Here is a 24,303-nt window from a genome sequence, read left to right as displayed (position 1 = left end):
ATAATATGCTTTGATTTGCATTCAGACTGCATAGTTCATTCTCTGGAAGTGAATAGCATTTCCATCATGAGTTTTTTGGAATTATCTTAGATAATTATATTGCTGAGAAGAGCTAAGTCTATCATAGTTGATTGTCTCACAATGTTGCTGTTATTGTGTGCAATTTTCTCCTGGTTCTAGGCAATTCACTCAGTACCAGTTCATGTTAAGTCTTTCCAGGATAGTGGATATTTAATAGTTAAGATATTAAAATTGATTTTCACTGCCATGATGAGGCATTCTAGTTATTGAGCTTGAAAAATGTATTTTGTTTGGAATTATATTCATGAAGTAGTACCTAATGAATAGAATTTTAGAACTGGTAGGGATCACAGAGATCATCTAAATTCGACCTCTCATTTTACAGATGGGAAAACTGACAGTATCAAATTACTTTTGAGTGATAGAGCCAGAACCAGAACTGAGGTTTCTTGTTTTCTGGCTTCGTGTTCTTTTTGTTACATTAAACTGCATCTGAGGGGCGGCTAGGTGATGCAGTGAATGGAGCACCGGCCCTGGAGTCAGGAGGACCTGAGTTCAGATTCGACCTCAGACACTTGACACAATTACTAGCCGTGTGACTTTGGGCAAGTCACTTAACCCCAATTGCCCTCCCCAAAAAAGCAAAAAAACCCCAACAACCCCAAACTGCATCTGAAATATTATATAACTTGGTTTGGAAGAAGTATCCTATCAGAATTCAAAGTGCCATTGTTGTTCCCATGGAACAAATTTAAAGGAAAAATTCTACCAGTCTACTAACATTTTTTTGCTATACCTTCTTGAGATGATTTCGTGTCAAAGCAGACAATAGACCAGACCACAATTTTCCCACTCTAGTCTACTCAGTAAATAATAGAGTGAATGATAAATTATGATAATTCTTTTAATACATCTATTGAACACAGAATATGCATGCATTGTCAGAAATTAATGTAGCCTTATGTTAGAAAATATTTTATAAGATTAATTCTTGAAAAGGTGTTGAGGGAAAGTGGTGTTATATGTTTTCTGGAAGTGAAAATCCTGAATTTATTTTGTATTTAAACATTCAGAGTTACAGAGAAAAATATTGTCTGTTCTTTATCTTACATTTTGTCTTTAGATCAACTTTGGACTCTGGTCCTGTTCTTTCCAGCTGTATCTTCCTTAATTTTTTTTGTGTGAATGTTAAAAAGTCTGTCTTCTCCATCACACAAAATAAATCTGAACACTCAGAAATCTTGTATATGCCTTGCCAAAGACATATTACACTGTCTAGAAGCCAACCTTAATTATATCGATGACAAATATTTTATTTTTAAAAAATTAATTAATTTAGTTTATACTCCCTCCAACCCCCATGGCAGCATGCAATCAAATATAGGATCTACAGATACCTTCACATTAAATATTAGTCAGGCTGTAAAGGATTATAACTAATGGAATGAATAATGGGTAAGAGGAAACAAAACAAAATAAGAAAAAGAGAGAGAGCAAGTAGTTTGCTTCAATCTGCATTCAGACTCTCTAGCCTTTTCTCTGGATGTGGATATCTCTTTCCATCATAAGTCTTTTGGAATTATCTTAAAACCTTACATTGCTGAGAGGAGCCCAGTCTATCAAAGTTAGTCGTCACACATACATTGTGTCTGTAATTGTGTACAAATTTCTCCTGGTTCTGCTCTTCTCACTCAACATCAGTTTATATAAATTTCTCCAGGTAATTATGAAGTCTGTCTGCTCTCCATTTCTTATAGCACAGTAGTATTCCATTACATTCATATACTACAACTTGTTCAGCCATTCGCTAATTGATAGGCATCCCCTTGATTTCCAATTCTTTGCCACCATAAGAAGAGCTGCTATAAATATTTTTGTACTTAAAGGTCCTCTTCCCACTTCTATGATCTCTTTGGGATACAACCCTAGAAGTGGTATTGCTGGGTCAAAGGGTATGCGCTTTTTTATAGACCTTTGGACATAGTTTCAGATGGCTCTCCATAATGGTTGGATCAGTTTACAACTCCACCAACAATGCATTAGTGTTCCAATTTTTCCACATCCTCTTCAGCATTTATCATTTTCCTGTTTTGTCATCTTAGCCAATCCGACAGGTGAGATGTGGTACCTCAGAGTTGTTTTGATCTGCATTTTTCTAATCAGTAGTCATTTGGAGCATTTTTTCATATGCTTATAGATATCTTTAATTTCTTCCTCTGAAAACTGCCTGTTCATATCCTTTGACCATTTATCAATTGGGGAATGACTTGTATTCTTATAGATTTGACTCAGTTCTCTGTATATTTTAGAAATGAGGCTTTATCAGAGACACTGTAAAAATTCTTTCCCAATTTTCCACTTCCCTCTTAATCTTGGTTACATTGACTTTATTTGTACAGAAACTTTTCAATTTAATGTAATAAAAATTATCCACTTTGCATTTTGTAATGCTCTCTAACTCTTGTTTGGTCATAAAAATCTTCCCTTCTCCATAAATATGACAGGTAAACTATTCCTTGCTCTCCCAGATTGCTTATAGTATCATCCTTTATATCTAGATCATGCACCCATTTTGACTTGATTTTCTTATATGGTGTTAGATATTGGTTTATGCCCAGTTTCTGCCATACTGTTCCAGTTTTCCCAGCAGTTTTTGTCAAATAGTGAGTTCTTATCTCCAAAACTGGAGTCTTTGGGTTTATCAAACAGTAGATTACTGTAGTCATTGACTGCCGAGTCTCGTGTACCCATTCTATTCCATTGATCCATTACTCTATTCCTCAGCCAGTACCAAGTAGTTTTGATGACTCCTGCTTTATAATACAGATTAAAATCTGGTATTGCTAGGCCACCTTCCCTAGCATTTCTTTTCATTAATTAACGTGGTAGGGATAGGACAGAAATGAATAGAAACATAATGGACAGCAGTGATCAGGAGCCTGTGCTGGGGACTGGCTAACACTGGAATAGGAACCTAAGCAAAGTGTCTGAGCAGCATTGGACTGGCAGTGAACACTGCCCTTGTTCTTCCTAGAGGCAAGTAGGAGATGCAATATATGCAGCACTAGGAACAGCTTGAAGTCACCTGAGACACTTAGTAGTTCTGTGGCCCTGGGCAAGTCACTCATCTCTGCCTTAGTTTTCTCAGGTGTAAAATGATGAATATAAATAGCAATCACCTCATAGGGTCATCATGAGGATCAAATGATATATATATATATATATATATATATATATATAAAGTACTTGGCGCAGTGTCTGGCACATTGATGCTTATTACATTTTTTATTCCTTTCTTTTCTTTCCTTATTTTTCTTCCTTTACTTCCTAGTTTCCCTATTTCTTATAAAGTTCTCACCATTCTTTCTGTCATTCAGGTTCACAACTTTTGGAGTCATCCTTGATTCTTCATCCTTCCTTATTCCTTTACTTTGAATTACTCTCCAAGTCTTGTTGAAGCACTTATACAATGTCTTCCACATTTTCCCCCTTCTTTCTTTCTTTTTTTTTTTTTTTTTAAAGCAATCAGGGTTAAGTAACTTGCTCAAGGTTACATGGCCAGTTATTTCTGGGTGTGGTGCTGAGTATCTGAGCCCAGATTTGATCCCCAGGTCATCCCAACGCTGGAGCTGGTGCTCTTACTCGCTGAGCCACCTGGCCGCCCCTAAGCAATTGGGGTTAAGTAATTTGCTCAAGGTTGCATGGCCAGGTGTTTCTGGGTGGGTGCTAAATGTTTGAGCCCGGGATTCGATCTCCAGGTCATTCCGACACTGGAGCCGGTGCTCTTACTCTCTGTGCTACCTGGCCACCCTCTTCCCCCTTCTTCCAAAGATACTCTCCTAGTTCAGGCCATCTGCATCTCATCAGGACTATTATAATACTCTTCCTTTAATCTCTCCCCTCTCTACTCTCCACCTAGCTGCCAGAGTGACATCTCTACAATACAAATCTGATCATGTTGTGCACCCTCTAGGAAGAGGAATAAAAACTCCCCTGATTGCCTTAACAGTTTTGCTCCAGCCTGTCTTTCCAGGCACATAATACCTCCACATATCCTGTAGAGTATAGCTGAACTGACCTACTTGCTGTTCTTACATATGATGTTCCTTTAACTGTCTCCATGCTTATGTATAGGTTCTCCTTCTTTTCTAGAGCTCACTCCCTCCTGGCCTTCTTCTCTGAGAATCTATTCCTTTCTTTAAAGCTCTGTTCAAGTGCTTTTCCTGTTACTCTTCAAGCTACTTACACCTCTGCCTCATCTCAAACTTATACTGTACATCACTTTGAATACATGTTGTATTTACTTATGTGTATAGTTTCTTCAGGTGAATGTAATCAATTTGAGGGCAAGGGCCATTTATTTCTTGTTTTGTATCCCTAGTGTCTAGTACAGTGCTTGGTACTTGGTAGATACTATAAATACTTGTTGATTAACTTTTCCCTCTCTCTCGCTACTCACATCTAATCAAATTCTCTCTTCATAATATTTCTTGAACTTGTGCTCTCCATTACATTCTCATTTCTGTCACCCTAGTTTTGGACCTCAGTATCTCTCATTTATATTATTATAGTCACTTCCTAATTAATCTCATCATTTTAAGTTTTTTCCCCATGAAATTCATGCCACACACTGCTGCTAGATTAATTTTAAAATCACACACATGCAATCATATATTTGGAACTGGAAGGATCCTTTTTCTAATTTACCCTTCTCAGAATTTTTTTCTTGGCTTGTTACTACTTGATGAATGCCAAACTCCCTAGCTTGGCATTCAAGGCTTGGTAATTGAAATAATGCCCACCTTTTAACTGTCAGTTGAAATGTCAGTTATTCTGTGAAGTCTTTCCTAATTGTTCGATCCAGAAATGACGAAAATATTTTACTTGCCACTCTTTTATGTATTTATGCTTTCTTTGTATTTCTTTTCATTTCCTTCCTCAATTGGTGCTGTTCTAATTCAAGCTCTCATTACTTTTTTAAAAAAATATTTATTTTTAGTTTTCAACATTCATTTCCACAAGATTTTGAGTTCCAAAATTTCTCCCCATCTCTCCCCTACCCCCACCCCAAGATGGCAAGAATACTGATTACCCATTTTCCTAATCTGCCCTCTCTTCTGTCCCTCCTTTTCTCCCCCTTACTTTCTTGTAGGTCAAAATGGATTTCTATACCCCATTGCCTGCATATCATATTTCCTGGTTGCATGTAAAAAGAGTTTTTTAACATTTGTTTTTAAAACTTTGAGTTCCCGATTCTCTCCCTTCTTCCCTCCTCATCCACCCCCATTGAGAAGACAAGCAATTCAATATAGGTTATACATGTGTAGATGTACATAACATTTCCATAATAGTCATATTGTGAAAGACTAACTGTATTTCCCTCCATCCTATCCCTCCCTCATTTATTTTATTTTCTCTTTTGACCCTGTCCCTTTTCAAAAGTGTTTGCTTCTGACCACCCCCTTTCCCACTCTCCCCTCCCTTCTATCATTCCCCCTCCCTTATCCTCTTCTTTCCCCCTACTTTCCTGGAAGGTAAGATATCTGATTGAGTGTGTATGTTATTCCCTCCTTAAGCCAAATCCAATCATTCCCTTTCACCTCCCTGCTCTTCCCCTCCATTGTAACAGCTTTCTCTTGCCTCTTTTATGTGAAATAATTTACCCTATTCATTCTCTCCCTTTCTCCTTCTCCCAATATATTCTCTCACCTCTTAATTTTATTTTTTAGTTATTATCCCTTCATATTCAACCCACCCTGTGTCCTCTGTCTATATGTACATATATACACACATATACATATGTATGTGTACATGTACACATACACGTATACCCTTCAGCTGTCCTAACACTAAGAAAAGTCTCATGAGTTACAGATATTGCTTTTCCATGTAGGAACGTAGTAATTTCTTAAAGGTATTTGGAGGGGTTCAGGGAGGTCTCAGGCAGATCCCTGCATTTAATCTGCCATCTTGGACCAACACCCTAAAATTTTTGATAATAAAAAGAAATCACTTGTTTTCTTTGCACTTAAAACATTGTACCTTGCATCGTACTTGTCTTATCCCATCCCTATTAGATAGTCTGCTTCTCAGTGGCAGTGACCACCTTCGCATTTCCAGCACCTAGCACAGTGCTGTACTCATAATAAGAACCTAAATAATTATTGCATATTTGAATGTTGAATATTTGAATTTGTTTAGCACTTGAATATTGAATAAATTCTATTTGTTTTTATCTTATTTTCTTTTTTAAAAATTTTATGTTTATTTTTAGTTTACAACATTCATTTTCACAAGAATTTGAGTTACAAATTTTTTCCCGTCTTTCCCCTACCCACTACCTCAAAACAGCAATCAAACTGAATACCTCCTCCCCCAATCTGCTCTCTCCTATATCCTCCCCTATCCCCCCTCCAACTTTTCATTAGGGCAAAATGGATCTTCATACCCCAGTGCTTGTATATCTTATTTTCTAGTTGCATGTAAAAAATAATAATATTTTTTAAACATTTGATTTTAAAACTTTGCATTCCAGATTCTTTCCCTTCTTCCCTTGTTACCCACCCTTACTGGGAAGATAAACAATTCAGTACAAGTTGTACATATGTAGTTCCACAAAACATTTCCATAGTGGATATGTTGTGAAAGACTGACTATATTTCCCTCCATCCTATCCTGTCCCCCACTTCTTCTATTTTCTACTTTGACCCTGTTCCTTTTCAAAGTGTGTGCTTCTAACTCCCCTTTCCCCGCAATCTGCTCTCCCTTCTATCATCCCCCCTCTTATCCCCTTTCCCCCTATTTTCCTATAGGGTAAGATACCCAGTTTAGTGTGTATGTTATTCCTTCCTGTAATGGGAATGTAAATTTTTAAGATCTTCCCTGCCCCTGGGCTAAAGTGCACCTGGAGCCTGGGGTGGGAGGCTTGTTTTTCAGTAGATACTTCTTGATTGGCCAGTGGGTCCAGAAGGTTGTTACATTCTCTGAGCCAGGAGAAGGCTATATAAGCCCTGATGTGTAGCTTTGTTTTGGGACTCACTTTGAGAAGTGTTCTGTGATTTGATCAGATAAAACTCTGGGAAGCTATTGTTAAGAGTCCCCCGGCTTTGAAAACCCAGATGTTGAAACCCAGATGTTGATTTGGTATGAATGTAATGGTTGGACAGTTTGGAAACTGTCTACTTGATCTGTTTTTCTGTCTTGTTAATTCTGTCTGTATATTCTGTAGTTCGGGGGGTGCTGACCTTTTCCCCCTGAACTAGGTAAACGATACATATGTTTGACTGATTAAAGTAAGCTTGTTAACCCATTTTGAGTTGCTTTCCTTTATCAAAGCAGATCCAAGAACCTGTATTGGCAGCCACCCTGAGGACGCTTGGGGTGCTTGCTGCTACACCTCCTTAAGCCAAATTCAGTGGGAGTAAGATTGACCCCATTCCCTTTTGCCTTCCTGTTCTTCCCCTCCATTGTAAGTTTTCTCTTGCCTCTTTTATATGAGATGTTTTACCCTATTCTGTCTCTCCCTATCTCTTCTTATTATATTCCTCTCTTACCTCTTAATTTTATTTAAAAAAATATCATCCCTTCCTATTAAATTGATCCAGTGCCCTGTCTGTGTATACCTGTACACATATATACACACACTCACATATGTATTCATATGCACATATGCCCTCCTATATATATATATATATATATATATGTATACATTTATATTCCCTTCAACTATCCTCATACTGAGAAAAGTTTCATAAGTTACAATTATTGTTTTTCCATGTAGGAATGTAAATAGTTCAACTTTGAAAAGTTCCTTATGATTTCTTTTCCCTGTTTTCCTTCTCATGCTTCTCTTGCTTCTTGTATTTGAATGTCAAATTTTCTGTTCAGCTCAGATTTTTTCATCAAGAATGTTTGAAAGTCCTCTATTTCATTGAATGACCATATTTCCCCTGAAACATTTTGCTCAGTTTTGCTGGGTAGGTGACTCTTGTTTTAATCCTAGTTCTTTTGACCTCTGGAATATCATATTCCAAGCCCTTTGATCCCTTAATGTAGAAGCTGCTAGATCTTGTGTTATCCTTACTGTGTTTCCACAATATTCAAATTGTTTCTTCTTGGCTGCTTGTAATATTTTTTCCTTGGTCTGGGAACTCTGGAACCTGGCTATAATATTCCTAGGAGTTTTCTTTTTGGAATCTTAAAAAAAATTTTTTTTTTAGATTTTTCTTCTTGCTATTTTTGGAGGAAGGAAGGTAGGGCAATTGGGTTTAAGTGACTTGCCCAAGGTCACATGGCTAGTTTTGTGTTAAGTGTGTGAGGCCGCATTTGAACTCAGGTCCTCCCAACTCTAGGGCCGGTGCTCTATTTACTGCACCACCTAGCCGCCCCTGGAATCTTTTTCAAGAGGTGATTAGTGAATTCTTTCAATACCTATTTTGCCCTCTGGCTCTAAAATACCAGGGCAGTTTTTCTTGGAGGATGATTTCTAGGTTCTTACTTTGATCATGGCTTTCAGGTAGTGTAATAATTTTTAAATTATCTCTCCTGGATCTATTTTCTAGGTCAGTGGTTTTTCCAATGAGATATTTCACATTGCCTTCTAGTTTTTCATTTGTTTTATCTGTTTAATAGTGTCTTGATTTCTCATAAAGTCATTAGCTTCCATTTACTCCAGTCTAATTCTGAAGGAGTTATTCTCTTCAGTGAACTTTTGAGATTCTTTTTCCATCTGGCAAATTTGGCTTTTTAAGGCATTCTTGTCCTCATTGGCTTTTTGAGCCTCTTTTGCCATTTGAGTTTTTTTAAGGTGTGATTTTCCTCAGTCAGGCTGTTGACTCTCATTTCATAATTTTCTTGCATTTTTTCCCAATTTTTCCTCCACTTCTCTTAATTGATTTTCAGAATCCTTCTCTTAATTGATTTTCAGAATCCTTCTCGACCTCCTGTATGGACTATAACCAATTCATATTTTTCTTGGAAGCATTTGATGCAGGAGTTCTGACTTTATTGTCTTCCTTCTATTCCATGCTTTGATCCTTTTTGTCCCCAAAATAGGAATCTAAGGTTTGATTGCTGTGCTTGCTTTGCTTCCTTTGCTTGCTCATGTTGCCGTTAAATTACTTGACTTTTTAACTCTTTGCCACAGTAAACCTTTGCTTCCAGAGAGGAGAACTTTGTCCTAAATCACTGGGGTTTTCCCAGCTGCCAGAGCTATTAGTTGGGTGCCCTCTCACAAACACCACAAGCTCTGGCTCACTGGTCACACACCCCAGGACCTCTACCCAAGACAGCGATCCAGATCCAAGCAGTTTAAAGCAAGAGCAATTACCCTCTGAATGTTTGTTTGGTTCCCCTACAATCTGCAGGCCAGGAGCTTTGAAGCAGCCAGGTGGAGGCAGCTGCATGGCTGCCATGCCTCTGTCACTTCTTGCTCCAGGGGCAGAGGCCAGACCGTGCTCCATCCCCCCCGTTCCAACAGAGTTCTACACTGACCTCCCACTTTGTCTTTGGCATTTATGGGTTGATAATTCTGGAAACTGCCATAGGTGCTAGTGATCTACTCTCCAAAAGTCTGCTCCAGCCTCTGCTGGTTGGTGGCTGCCCTGGGGCTAAAACCATGGGCTCATAAGGGGCTGGGCTTGGCTGACAGCGTGCTGCACTAGACCCTTCCTGTCCAATGGGCTGCCTTCAGTGGGAGATTTTTTCTTTCTGTCACTTTGTGGGTTTTGTAGCTCTAAAATTTGTTTACAGTCATATTTTATAGGTATTTGAGGTCTTTAATCTTGTTTTCAAGATTGAAAATTCCTTGAGGGAAGGAATCCAGTCTGTCTTATCTTTGTAGCTCCAATGATTGAAGAATAATACATAGTAGGTAAATGATAATTACTGATTCAGTGGAGCTCAGCTCCAATTTAAATTATTATAAAAAATAGTCAGAGTAGAACATTGTTCTAAGCATTTAAGGTGATAAAAAATTAAGACGTGGTTCCTGCTTTTATGACATTCACAATCTTAGGAGTATTTGATACTTAAATAATCAAATGGATCTGTGATAGTTTTCCTTATGATTATACAGTTTGCATTTCTTCTATGCCTTTCTTTGAAGACCTCCAATAAGGGGACCATCCATTGCCTCTCAAGGCAGTCCATTTCACTTTGGATGGTTTTAAGTGTTTGGAACTTTTTCTTAAAATCAACCCTAAAATTGACTTTTTAATGATAAATAAGATTTCAGTAGGTGGAGAAGAAGGAAAGCATAAGTAACAGTGTGAACACAAACCTTAAAGTTAGAGAATATAGTTCATGTTTGAGACTAGAGAATAGCCTACTTTGGCTGGAATGTAGCACTTGTAAGTTTATGAGAAGTCATTAAACAGAGAAAAATAAAAAAGAAACATTTATTTAATTTCTCTACAGGAACTTAAAAGGGTAGTTTGAAATATAGTAAGGGGAATTGGGGGCATGGGAGAAGGATACAGAAAGTAAGAATCTGAGATACTTTTTTTTAATACAGTGGGAAACTAGTGGTGCCCCATCTAGAAAAGTGACATTAACAGTGGTAATGGGTCTTGACCAGAGATGAGCACAGTAAGAAGGAAGTTGCAGGACTTTAAACAGGAAATGGTAAGTTGTACATTAAAGTAATGACAGTAGGGATCCTTGACCAGAGATAATAAATATGGTAAATGATTTAGGCTTCAGTCCTTTTGCTACATTGCTTTTCTTAACTTTTTGTAGATGCTTTGAATAGATCATTTTATGTATTACTGTTAAGCTTGAGTTTCTTAGGAATAATGCTCATATTGGCAGATAAAATGACTCAGTCATAAACTATTAGACAATTTCTGTGAGACCGGGCAAAGATTTGTGTTTCTTAACAGATAATAGCAGCTGTGATTTCTCCCTCTGATGCTTTTTAAAATACCACCTGTTCTCTAATGAACAGGCATTTTTCTTAAGCATTTAAAGTGAAATACTACCATCTAGTGATGAAAATAAAAAACTTCGCCACTTGTCAATTTCCTAGATAGTAAACATAGTGCAATATAAAGCTCTTAATGTATTACCATTGCTTTCTTTCAAGGATTTTGTATTTTTGTTTTGATAGAAAAATGAAAAAAAATACTAAAAGGTGATTTCATTTGCAAGGAGACTAATTTTTAAAGTTTTTATTAAAAATCAGAATGCATTTTGTTAATGCTTTTTGTCTTTTATATCATAGTCATTTTCCATTTCTATCCTATAGAGTGAATCCTCCTTGTTACAAGGAAAAAATTTAAGCAAAGCCATCTTATAGAGAAGCATGTTGCTATTCTTTTTTTAAAACAGTATTTTCTTTTCCCAATTGCATGTATAAACAATTTTTCCTACTCAGCTTCCACTAGTATGCTCTCCATTATCTGTAACAATTAGATGAACTCCATTAACTTTTAGAAAAGGGATTGACTAAGACTGTATATGAGGAAGAGTTGTTTAAAAAAAGAATTCCCCTAAAAGGGAGGTACATTTTCCCTTTGTACATATAGGGTACCTTGGAAGAGCACGTTCTAAAAAAAGTATGATGATGGGGAGGCTAGGTGGTGCAGTGAATAGAGCACCGGCCCTGGAGTCAGGAGGACCTGAGTTCAAATGTGGCCTTAGACACTTGACACACTTATTAGCTGTGTGACTTTGGGCAAGTCACTTAACCCCAATCGCCCTCCAAAAAGCAAAAAAAAAAAATTGATGGTAATGAGCCACATATGTAGAAAACATGTGTGACAAAGTGATACCTCCTGAATCCTGGCTTGGGAAGGTCTTTTTTACTTTGTGGAGCCCTCCTGAAGTTCCCTTTGGGTGTTGTTTTCAGCTAGGCCCCGAGTGTTGATTCCTTCTTATAAGTTATAGCCAGTCCTTTTTTTCTTTAAGGATCATTTTCCCTGACATTACGTCTGTCTTTGGGTAAAAAGATTTTCACATCCTTCTGCAGGTGCTCACTGTAGATGCTGACACTGCCAGGAAGACCTCTCACCTAGAAAATTCTGTCTTTGGATGTTCATTGACTCAAGATGTGGGAAAAACAAACACAAAAGAAGTAGAGATGTACATGGATGCATGGAGGCTGGGTGGATGAATTCAGCTTGTTGCTACTTACCTGCCTAGTAGCTCATGGCAGTTCTTGCTTTACTTACAGCCAGGAAGGAAAAGACTGAGACTGGCCAGTTCTTTTTGTATGTGAGCATAAATTCAGCTCTCTGCCTTTTTAGTCATCAGCCAATTAGAAGATGTTTTTTCATCACATTTTACCAGCCCCCTGATATGAATAGGCTCCTGTTATGGGAATGGGAATTTAAGATCTTCCCTGCCCCTAGGCCCTTTGATAGGCTTAAGTGATTCTGAGAATCTTCCTTGTTTTGAAAATATGCTCTGCCCCCTAATAGGCTGAATGTGGTCACCTGGAGCCTGTGGCAGGAGGCTTGTTTTTCAGGAATGCCCACATCTTGATACTTTGTGATTGGTCAGTGGGTCAAGAGGGTTGTGACATTCTCTGATCTAGGAGAAGGCTATATATACCCTGATATGAGGTTTTGTTTTGGGACTCACTTTGAGAAGAGTTGTGTGATTTGACCAGACGAGACTCTGAGCAGCCATTGAGCCCCCTGGCTTTGAAAACCCAGATGTTGGTGCTTCCCTCTCTGGTAACTGACTAGGTATGGATGTAATGGTCAGACAGTTGGAAGCCTATCTGCTGATCTGTTTCTCTGTCTACTTATAACTTCTGCTTGTAACTTGTTTGTATTCTCTGAAGTTCTGGGTGCTGACCTTTTTCCCCTGAACTAGGTAAATGACATATGTTTGATTAAAGCAAGATTGTTAACCCATTTTGAGTTGCTTTCCTTTAGAAAACTCATCTAAGAACCTGTGTTGGCAGCCACCGTGCGTATGCTAGGGTGCTTGCTGCTACAGCTCCCCTCACGTATCTACTTAGTTATCTGGGTTGAAAACCAAGTAGGGAAATATCTGTGCGTTTTCTAGAGAAGGAGATTAGGATGGCTGTATGGCCCCATGTTTTAAGGACTGAGCTATCTTTAGTTTGTCTACCATGACATAAAAATAATGTTTTACTACTCTTGCCAAATTCATTTCAGGTCTTTTTAATCTCCTGAGAAGTCTTAAAGTTAATTAAGTTCTTTCATTTTAGATTCTTTAAAAATATTGATTCAAGAAGCAAATTGCAGGTTATGTGAAGATAGCAGCATGTAAGGATATAGAGGACCTCAGATCCTTTGCAAATGCCTGAGAAGGCTTTTTAAAATATACGGTTCTAAATAGAAATAAGAATCATTTGTGGATTCTTCCACACAACCCAGTGATCCACAAAAGACCTCCATAAGCCTGTGGAGATTGTAAAATGGGCAAGCCAGACTAAGAGGAAAGTGGAATCTAAAAGGAGCCCAAGGGAGTACTGGGCAGAGTCCTCTTAGTATTGTTGACTCATGTCTATTAGCAGGAGAAAGATGCTAGACCAAGAACCATCCTGGAATGTTCTAAAGTCCATGATGTCAGATGGGGAACTCCAAATGGGTCTGTTCACTGCTAGCAGCCTCAGCTAAATGATGGAAGAAAGACTCAAGTCTGGGTCCAAAGTGATCTATGGCAAGAGGAGCTCCCTGGTAGAGCCCATTACCAGAGAATTCCTGGAGTTCATTAAATTTTGAGTAAATCTGTATTAGTTTTGATTAACATGAAGGAGGTCCAATGAACAGTAACATATGGATCTTGAGTAGGGAAATTTGATGCATACATAAATTCTGGCTTTTAAAATTATCATCTATGTGATCTTATAGAAATACTTTAACCCCCCGTGGTCCTGAGTATCTTCATCTTTAAAATAAGTAGATTGGGGGCAACTAGGTAGAGCAGTGAGTAGAGTACCAGCCCTGGAGTCAGGAGGACCTGAGTTCAAATGTGACCTCAGACACTTAACACTTACTAACTGTGTGACCCTGGGCAAGTCACTTAACTGCAGTTGCCCTGTCATTCCCCCCTCCAAAAAAAGACACAAAAAAATAAAATATGTAGATTGGTTAACACAATATCTAAATTCCCTTCAAGCTCAATATTCTGTGATCTTATGAAATATGTAGTGAAATGAATGCTTTGTATTCATCTGTCTCCTTTGAGATATGTATACATATATACACACATAGACATATACACATATATGTATCTCTCTCTCTATATATATATAAAATAGAAAACAAAGAAGAACAAAAGAAGTAAAAATAGAAAGTTGTACAACCTATACTGAACTGCGTATCTTCCCAGTAAGGGTGGGTGACAAGGAAGGAAGGGAATGGATCTGGAATTGAAAGCTTTAAAATCAAATATTCAAATATATATATGTATATATATATATGTGTATATATATTTACATATATATATATATATACTATTATTAATACCATCTTACATGTAATTGGGAAATAATGTATACAGGCACTGAGGCATAGAGATCCACTGGAAAAGTAGAAAGGGGTATTGGAGAAAATATGGGAGAGAGTAGATTGGAGGAGGGGATATCCTGTGGGACTGCTGTTTTGGGGCGGTGGGTAGGGGAAAAACGGAGAGAAAATTTGTAATTCAAAATCTGGTGGAAATGAATGATGTAAATCAGAAGTTAATAAAGCATTTGAAGAATGAAAAAAAATAGAAAGTTAATAAACATCCCTTTATAAAATCTGATCACATAGACAGGCCTGCCTAGGTTTATTTAATGACATTTTGTTTCTTAATCTTCTACTCCTCCAAATAGTTAAAGTCATAAGTATGCTTTACTGCATATGTAAAAATAATTTTCTTAGATCATTAATACTTGAAGAAAGTCTATTCCTTTTAGGGAAAATTGTTCAATGTTTTGCTTTCAAAGAAATGAAGGAACAAGATCTATGGACTTGTGGATTTGAATTTTATCTGCTTCTTGGAAGAATTTAATCGAAATATATTTGAGTCATTGTAAAGATGTCATCATAATAAAAATAATAAACTTCAAGTGATAGACCATTAATTTTTTTTTTTAAGCAATTGGGGTAAAGTAACTTGCTCAAGGTTGCACAGCCAGTTATTTCTGGGTGTGGTGCTGAGTATCTGAGCCCGGATTCGATCCCTAGGTCATCCCGACACTGGGGCCAGTGCTCTTACTCACTGTGCCACCTTGCTGCCCCTAAGCAATTGGGGTTAAGTAACTTGTTCAAAGTTACACTGCCAGGTGTTTCTGGGTGTGTGCTAAGTGTCTGAGCCCAAATTCGATCCCAGGTCATCCCGACTCCTGCTACCTGGCTACCCCTAGACCATTAATTTTGAGGAAAATTTTATGTGATAAGTAAAGCAGAGTAGTATGTTGAATGGATAGAAAGTTGGCCTTAGGAACCATGATAGCCTGTGTTCAAGTTCTGATATGTATAATCTCATTGTTCAGTTGTCCCAATCGTGTCCGACTCTTTGTGACTCCATCTGGGATTTTCTTAATAGAGATAATGGAGCAGTTTGTCATTTCTTTCTCCAACTCATTTTACAAATGAGGAAACTGAGGCAAACAGGGTTAAGTGACTTGCACAGATCACATAGCTAGTAAGCATCTAAGGCTGGATTTGAATTCAGGAAGGTAAGTCTTCCTGACTCCAGGCTTGGCACTGTATCCTCTGAGCCATCTATCTGGTTGACCTCTAATTATTCACTCTTCTAGAGGTGGGATAAAATTGAAAGTGCCCCCAATACTGAAAGGATTCATCTGGGATATATTGTCATTTAGGAGAGCCAAGTTGTTGTGAGTTTCAAAAGGTGAAAGGAACAAAGTAAGTTGTTTTTTTTTTTACCTTTTGGAGGGCATTTGGGGTTAAGTAACTTGCCCAAAGCTACACAGTTAGTTTTTTTGTGTGGGTGTTAAGTGTCTGAGGCCAGAACCAAACTCAGGTCCTCCTAACTCCAGGCCGGCACTCCACTCACTGTGCCACCTAGCCACCCAAACAAAGTAAGTTTTAGGAAGTGAGAGAAAATTTTTAATCATGTAATAGGCATTCCAGGGGGCACAGTAGAAGGACCAGGCAGATCTGGGGTGTGACGTTAGGGTTGTAGGGATGAGATAGATGGGAATGTGTTTGGGAGTAACTAGAGTTGGGGCAGAGGGTTTGATCTTTGGCAGTCAGAGGGCTCAGTATCTTCAGAATGGGGAGAAAAGCTAGGCCAAATAATCATCAAATAACCAATTAACAGTCAAATAGCCATGAGGTCTGCTGATGAAGGCAGGTAAATAGGAGGGTCAGACTTTGATACAGACTAATTTATCTGACACATTACTTTGTCCATCTGGAAGCATTTTCTATATATAAGGCAAGAGTAAAATGTGTGCTCCTGTCCCTGAAATTATTGTTCCTCAGGCCTGATTCTGGGTAAGATTTCAGTGGTGTGGCCCTTGGGGCATCTGGGAGCCTCAAAAAGAAGGTGAGAAATGATGCCTGTAAGGCTAGTCAAAAACATAACAAGGAGACTAGAGTTGATGTTACTGTTCTGGAAGTTGTAGTAAGACTTTTGGATGCCTACTATTTTGAACAATGTGCCATTCAGTTGAATTGAACCCTTGAGTGCCTTCTGATCTCCAAACCAGTGTTCTTTCTGCTGATAACTGTATTAATTCATTTTAATGTTTAGAATAATAAACCTGCCAGCTTTATCCAGTGATATAATTTTGGGAAGCATAGCTAACATCAAATACACAAAGAATTTTTACACACTAGAATATTGGTCAAATATTAGTAAGATGAGTATAATAGAGATAAAAGTAAAGTTAAAAAAAAAAACTCAACTTCACAAATCCAAAATGGGACAGTTGATCTGAAGACAAATTTGGGAAAACCATATTTCACTGCATAATTGTCACATCCTGTTTTTTTCACTCCAAAAACTGGTGTATAACCTTTCATTGCATAATCATTGCATGGTATAATTCTGTTCATCGCAGCTTAAAAGGTAAACAGAGCAGCAATGTATTCTCCAATGGCACATGGATATGCATTTCTCTCTCCAGCCTTGTGAGCCACAAACCTAGAATTCTCAGTTCATGTGCATTGTTAGTATTCAAATTTTTTTTTTTTGCCTTTTTGGAGGGGGGAAGGCAGGGCAATTGGGGTTAAGTGACTTGCCCAGGGTCATACAGCTAGTAAGTGTGATCAGTGTCTGAGGTCGGATTTGGACTCAGGTCTTCCTGACTCCAGGGCTTGTCCTCTATTCACTGAGCCACCTAGCTGTCCCATTAGTATTCATTTTTAATGTGCACTCATGAGTATTCTGTGCATCCTAATCTTGCACTAAAGACAGTTTAGTAATAAATTATTTTTAAGTAATACTGACACATTTTTTAAAAGCTTCATATAATGGTTGCACCCCACTTTTTTGCAAAAAATTTGCCATAAAATCTGCGACGATTATGTGGAAAATATAGTATTAGTGTTTTGCTAGTACAATGTAATTCAGCAGTGTAATATGGTAGTTCAAAAAGTTAATGCCATCCAGGATTATAGAGGATAATAAATCATTACCATATGAGGATTAGTTGAAGAAACTGGGATGTTTCATCTGTAGAAAACTCATGTGGGGACATGATAGCTGTGCACAAATATTTGAAGGGCTATCATGAATAATGGATTAGATATGTTTAGCTTGACTTTATTAGTAGAACTAGGAGCAGTTGATAGAAATTGCAAAGAAGCAAATATAGATATTAGAAAAACATTTTCTAAAAGTCAAAGAGCACTGTCTTGGGAGGTAATGGGTTTTCTGTCATTGAAGATCTTGAAGGCAAAAAATCAGAGCTGGATGTATGTAGTTGAGAAGTTTCTGTCTAGAGATACTCAAAACCTTGGGCAATGCATATTTCCGAAGAACAAGAGTATAAGAGATGAGGACCCAGGATAGAGGCTTTGGGGAGGTATCTAAGCTTAGTGACTAGGAGATAGATGACGATCCAGCAGTGGAGACTGAAAAAGAGTGATCAGACAGACAGGAAGAGAATCAACAGAGAGCAGTGTTAGGAAAGCTAAAGAAAGTAGAACTTAACTAGGAGAATGATGTCAGTAATGTTAACAGTTTCAGACAGGTCAGTGGATACTGAAAAAATGTAATTAGATTTAGTGATAAGAGATTGTTGCCAGCTTTGATGAGAGTAGTTTTAGTTGAGTGATGTTGTTGGAAACCAGAATGAAAGGGGTTGAAAGGTGAGAGAGTCAACCCTCATACTTTCTCTAGGTCCCCTTGTCCCAGGTACTTGTTCTTTCCTTTAAGAAAATACAAGGAACTCTAAAATACGTCATTCAGATGTGCTGAAGATAGAAGCCAATGTCTCAATATAGGTAAGCAACATATGAAAACCAAGACCACAAATGCAATCTCAACTTGCATGGTGAAGCACATGTTCAGAATTAGGAAGGTTTTTGTCCTGCTGTCCTCTGCCCTGGTCAAACTATATCTGGACTACATTATTAAGTAGAGCCTTTTCTTACCTCCCTAGTTGTTAAGTGTTCCATTCCACTTCAGATTTTCTTGTACTCATCTATCTTCAAATGTGTTATATTCTCCCAGTAGAAATAAACTCCCAAGGCAAGTTTTTTTAGGAAGTTGGTTGTGAAAGTGAGAAGAGCTATAGGATGATAGTTTGGGTGTGGTGATTGTGGAAATCATAGGGTGAAGTGAAGATTTTTTTTAAAATTTCTTTTTTTTTAAAAGCAATTGGGGTTAAGTAACTTGCTCAAGGTTACACGGCCAGTTATTTCTGGGTGTGGTGCTAAGTATCTGAGCCCAGATTTGATCCCCAGGTCATCCCGACACTGGAGCCGGTGCTCTTACTTGCTGAGCCACCTGGCTGCCCCTAAGCAATTGGGATTAAGTAACTTGCTCAAGGTTACACAGCCAGGTGTTTCTGGGTGGGTGCTAAGTTTTTGAGCCCGGATTCGATCCCCAGGTCACCCTAACATTGAAGCCAGTGCTCTTACTCACTGTGCTACCTGGCCGTCCTGAAGATTTTTTTTTAGTGGATGGAGGAGACCTAAATATATTTGTGAGTAGCAGGGAAAGTACTAGTGGATAAGGGTAAATTGAAATTGAGAGAAAGAAAGAAGGAATGATCAAAGATGTCAGATCCTGGAATGAAATGAGAGAATGAGTAGATGTGTCAGTCTTGGCATGGGACAGGGCCACCTCTTAGAAACTAATGTTAAGGAAGAGAGAATGGAAGCAATGTAGAGGTGTTTTTGAGGTATAGAATTGAGTCCAAATGTATGTCATGGAATTTGAGGACACTGGTGAATTAGGTGCCATCTAATTAGGAATTAGATGACACATCAATTTGAATATTGAAGTTGGATTTGAAGGCAAGACTAAACTTGGTATTGACTGACTGAAAAAGGAGGAAATATTTCCTAGAGGCTAGTAGATGACTGTGATGAGAATTTCAACTATATGAATAGAGTGATCCTCAAAGGAGGAGAGATTTCCAAGTGATGCTGATAGTCTAGAAGTGGCAGTGAGGACTAATAAATATATCTTCTTCTCTATAAGCTACCTAGAGAACAGATAATTTTACAGATAGAATATATGTCTTAAGTAATAATGGTGCCATTATGTTCAAAGTTGGTAAGTGACACATTGAATTCTATGTTTAATTTTCATACTTTTTGTGCTTGTATATTTCTAGTAAAGTTATTAGTCCAAAATTGGGGTCAGCTAAGAATGTGTATTGTCACTGGGTCCATACTGTTGGTTTGTGACTCAATTATAGTAGGAAACTGTTAACGGAAGGAAAAGGAGCATAGGACCTCTGTATAAGGCTGGGAACCTTGAAGAGTATCATGAGATGGAGAGCACAGTTCATTAAGAGCTTTCCATGGCCATTTGATGAACATTAGGGACTTTAAATAACTCTCTTCCTGAAGGTGGTCATTAATCAGACTTAAAAAATTCTCTTTTGGAGTCTGGACCGTTAGCAGGGAGTTTTCTTACCATCTAGTACCTAACTTCTTTGTATATCCCAGAATCTTAGGGTTGGAAAGGTCCTCAGAAGCTATCTAGGCCAACTTATTACTGACAATAATCCAATTTTCAACATACTCAGCATGTGTTCATTCAGTCTTTCCTTATCTCCAGTGAGGTAGAGAACCTGCTCCCTCTGGCGAGCAAGGCACAGGGAACCCCTTTTAACTTTGGATAGCTTTGACTGTTAGTAAGTTTTTCCATAAAAACAAGTCTAAATTTGCCACTATAATCTATCAAGTCCTGTCCTCTATAACCAAGCAAAAGAAATGTAATCTTTTCCACATAACAGCTTCAAATGTTTGAAGTTAGCTATTCTCTCTGAGTCTTAACTTTGTCCAAACATCTAGTCTAAATGTCCCCAGTTCCTTCAACCAATCCTCATATGACATGACCTCACAGTTTTTTTTTTTTACCAGTCTCAAAACCTTTCCCTATTCTCTTTTTTTTTTTTTGGTAAAATTCTTTATTAATTTGTTTGCTTTTAGTTTACAAGATTCAGTTTCACAATCCCTTGAGTGTCAAATTTTCTTGCCTTACCTCTCCTCCCCCTCCCCCCATGGTGGCATGCAATCAAGTATAAGATCTGCAAATACTTTCACAATAGACATTAGTTAGGTTGCAAAGAAGGATTGTAACTGATGGAATGAACAGTGGGAAAGAGGAAACAAAACCAAACAAGAAAAAAAAGAGAGCAGGTAGTTTAATTCAATCTGCATTCAAACTCTGTTCTTTCTAGTTCTTTCTCTGAATGTAGACATCTCTCTCCATCATGAGTCTTTTGGAGTTGTCTTACAACCTTTCATTGCTGAGAAGAGTCCAGTCTATCAAAGTTGGTCGTCACACATACGTTGTGTCTGTAATTGTACACAAATTTCTCCTGATTCTGCTCTTCTCACTCAACATCAGTTTGTATAAGTCTCTCAACCTTTCACTATTCTGATTGCTCTGTATTGGACAGTCTTCAGCTTATCAGTTTTCTTCCTAAAATGTAGTGTCCCAACTTTAATAATAATGTAGTCCAGATATAGCTTGACCAGGGCAGAGGACAGCAGGACAAAAACCTTCCTAATTCTGAACATTATGTGCTTCGTCATGCAGATTGAGATTGCATTTGTGATCTTGGTTTTCATATGTTGCTTATCTATATTGAGACATTAGCTTCTATAGTCAGCATATCTGAATAATGTATTTTAGAGTTCCTTGTATTTTCTTTAAGGACAGAGCAAGTGCCTGGGACAAGGGGACCTAGATTATTGTGAGTGACAATGGTGGAAATACTCATTAAAATTTTTTTTGCTACATATGGGATGAATTGAATGCTTTTCTAGATCTATCCAGCTTCAGACTTATTTGTGAGATTGGAGTTCCATCACAGGCTTACCCTAAGACTCAGACTTAGCACAGAGGATACCAGGACCGGGTGGGTAAAAGTTGTGAATTCAATTAAAAACCAAGTATTTATTAAGTTTTTACTTTATATAAGTTATATACATGTATATTATATGATATATATATATACACACACACACACATATATATATATATATATATATACATATTAACACAAAACCAAATAATACCTTTAAGGAGGTTTATTTCTACTGGGAGAATATAACACATTTGAAGATAGATGAGTACAAGATAATTTGAAGTGGAATGGAACACTTAACAACTAGGGAGTTTAGAAAAGGCTCTAGGAGAAGCCTTTAAGGAAGCTAGGGATCATAAGGGATAGACGTTAGGAGGGAATGCATTCGAGGTATGGGGCACCATCTGTTCAAAGGCATGGAAGTAGGAGATAAGAATGTCCAGTATGGAATGGCTGGTAGGTCAGTTTGATGGAAGTGAGTATTGTGAAATAAATCTGAAAAGATAGATGGGAGCCAGATAATGCTAGACTGTAAAGACAGACTGAGGAGTTTTTTTTTTATTATCCTATAGACAGTGAAGATTTTGTATATCCTTTCTTCTTCTAGAAACTCATGTTTCTGGATTTTTTGGTCTCTTCATCCTATGGGATGTCTTAAAAAAGGAGTAAGTTGGGTTGCAATCTCTAAGGTACAAGAGATAGTGGTATAGTTGGAGGCAGGAGAGCTGTCAGTACTTCACTTGGTATTAGTTATGTGACCATGGACTAGTCACTTAACCTCTCAGTTCCTTCACCTATAAAGTGTGGATAATCATCTCTTTATTAACTAACTCATGGTTTTAAGGATGAAGTGAGATAGTGTTTTTAAAGACCTTTGAAAACTGAAGAACTATTGAAATATTATCTAACATTATTACTATTACTTTTTTAATATCACCATCAGTTCTTGGAGAAATTCATCTCCATGAACTATTCTATAGGTAGCTCAGAATCAATGCCATAGGAAAGGTCTGTTGAGGGATTGTTTAGCAGCTCTCATGTCTTTTTTTTTTTTAAGCGATCGGGGTTAAGTAACTTGCTCAAGGTTACACGGCCAGTTATTTCTGGGTGTGGTGCTGAGTATCTGAGCCCTGATTTGATCCGGGTCATCCTGACACTGGAGCCGGTGCTCTTACTCAGTGAGCCACCTGGCCGCCCCTAAGCAATTGGGGTTAAGTAACTTGCTCAAGGTTACACGGCCAGGTGTTTCTGGGTGGGTGCTAAGTGTCTGAGCCCGGGATTCGATCTCCAGGTCTTCTCAACACTGGAGCCGGTGCTCTTACTTGCTGTGCTACCTGGCCGCCCAGCTCTCATGTCTTTATCCCTTACAGTAGTTCATCTTAGTGCCTTCCTGACTTCCCCCAAAAGCTTTGTTTTAAAGAAAATGTCTTTGCTTCTCTACTATGCACAAAATCTATATGTGTGTGCACACTCACCTATGCACCCATATAACAAACCTTGAGAACGTTTTATAATGGTTGGGGTTATGAATGTTATTCCTGTTGCTTGTGTGCATTCAGGAATAAGACTGTTTTCTAAGTAAAAATGTCCATGTGTGTTTGAATGTTAGGGTTAATCAATCAATGAGTAAACATTTATTAAGAGTTTATTATGTGCCAGGCATTGTGCTAAGGGTATATGTAAATGCATGAAAATAGGGAAGTTTTGGAGGAAAGTTGGTGTAGCAGAAAGTGGTAGTAGCAAGAAGTTTGGTGTACTTAGGGCATTGTACTTGAAGACAACAAAACTTTGGTGCAAATCCTCCCTCAGACACTTATTAGCTCTGTGACTCTGGTGAAGACACTTAACTGCTTTATATCTTAGTTTCCTCATTGGTAAAATGAAAGCATTTATCCCTTCATGTATGATCATATGATTCTATGTGTGGTTGGGGAAAATATTGGGTTGAAAGACTGCCATAATTCACAGTAGGACCACATTAATTATGTTCAGTCGATAAGTATTTTGTAAGTTCTTACTATGTGTCAATACTGTGCTAAACTCTGGGGACACAAAGAGAGGTAAGAAAGCAGCCCTTGCTTTCAAGGAACTCACACTGTTAAGAGTCATGTAAGTAAAAAATATATACACTGGAAATGAGAGGTCATCTCAGAGGGATGGAATTAGTATTAAGGGGGATTGGGAAAGGTTTCTTACAGACATTGAGATTTGAATTGATTCTTGAAGGAAGCCAGGTAGGTAGAGGTGAGGGAAGGAGATCATTCTAGGCATGGGAGACAGCTATTGAAAAAGCTAAGTATCAGGAAGGAGAAAGAACATTGTGTGTGAGAACAGTAAGAGGGATGGTATCTTTGAATTGTGGAGTACCTACCTGGGAGGAAGGTGTAAGAAGACTTTAAAGGTAGGAAGAGCAAAGCTGTAAAGGGTTTCAAAGCCAAATAGAGCATTTAATACTTGAAATCAGTTTATTATTTTGAGCCTGACTTTTTTTCATCCATTTATCATGTAACTAATTCTTACATAATTTATTTTCACATTCATTCCCTTAAAGTATTAGTCTAGTGTTTCATTGTGTCATAGAGTGACCTTGGGTTCTTTTTTACATGTTTCTTTTTTTGTCTTTATTAATTTGTTCGTTTACTTTTAGTTTACAAGATTCAGTTCTCCATTTCTTTGAGTTTCAAATTTTATTCCCCCCCATGGCGGCATACATTCGGGTATAGGATCTGCAGATACTTTCACATAGCCATTGGTCAGGTTATAAAGAAGCATTGTATCGGATGGAATGAACAATGGGAAAAAGGAAACAAAACCAGAAGAAAAAGAAAGAGAGTAGGTAATTTGCTTCAATC

At 37.9% G+C, this 24,303-nt stretch overlaps 1 protein-coding gene across 1 annotated transcript in view; it reads left to right on the top strand.

Annotated features, from left to right (window-relative positions):
• The window catches only part of CCDC171 (coiled-coil domain containing 171), a 555,758-nt gene that overhangs the window by 80,972 nt on the left and 450,483 nt on the right, over window positions 1–24,303 (top strand). The window lies entirely within an intron of this gene.

This window comes from Petaurus breviceps, unplaced genomic scaffold, assembly GCF_028583685.1.
Source record: "Petaurus breviceps papuanus isolate PSGF00001 unplaced genomic scaffold, PetGlider_PUasm1.0 187, whole genome shotgun sequence".
Taxonomy (NCBI): domain Eukaryota; kingdom Metazoa; phylum Chordata; class Mammalia; order Diprotodontia; family Petauridae; genus Petaurus; species Petaurus breviceps.
Note: the sequence above shows the minus strand (reverse complement) of the source record. Positions and strands in the feature narration are given on the sequence as shown.